Consider the following 837-nt stretch of genomic DNA (forward strand, 5'->3'; position numbering starts at 1 on the left):
GTACACAATTGATGTGAGCTATCTTATTTGTTGAACTAGATACCATGGTTTCAGTGTGTATTAGTAACTTGTTAGTGATTTGTTTTTTCCTCTCTATTTAGGGTCAGTGTGGATTACCAGATTTACTAATTCCTTCATAACAACTCTGTAATACACTACTGGTAACTAGAAATAGAGTTAGCTTAAATGTCACTAAATACTTGTTTCAGATTTAAAATTAGACTTTTGTAAAAACGGATTTCAGTAATGTGTGTATTTTCTAGTGTTTTACATAAGATTCTTTTTTATATAGCCTTCTTATAAGATTTTAAAAGATTTTATTTCTTAAACCAAAGACACAAGGGAAATATTAGTCCAGAGAACTAATGGACCACAACCACAACAGCCTACACCAGCCTGAGCCCAGAACAACTAGATGGTGCCCAGCTACCACCACCAACTGCTCTGACAGGGATCACAATAGAGAGTCCCGGACAGAGCAGGAGAAAAAAGTAGAACAAAATTCACATTCACAAAAAAGACCAGGCTTGCTGATCTGACAGACACTGGAGTAACCCCGAGACTATGAACCCCAGGCACTCTTTTAACTCAGAACTGAAGTCATCCCGAAGTTTACCCTTCAGTCAAAGATTACACAGGGCTATACAACAAACAATAACACATGAGGAACCTGCTTCTTAGCTCAGTCATGTAAGTGAAACAGATGGGCGACACCTGCCCAAAAGCAAAGACAAGAAGACAGAAAGGAACAGGAAACCAGGACGAATGGAAACGGGGAACTCAGGGTGGAGAAGGGGAGAGTGTTGACACATCACGGGGATTGCAACCAGTGTCACA

The sequence above is a fragment of the Trichechus manatus genome, unplaced genomic scaffold, assembly GCF_000243295.1.
Source record: "Trichechus manatus latirostris isolate Lorelei unplaced genomic scaffold, TriManLat1.0 scaffold00256, whole genome shotgun sequence".
Classification (NCBI taxonomy): Eukaryota; Metazoa; Chordata; class Mammalia; order Sirenia; family Trichechidae; genus Trichechus; species Trichechus manatus.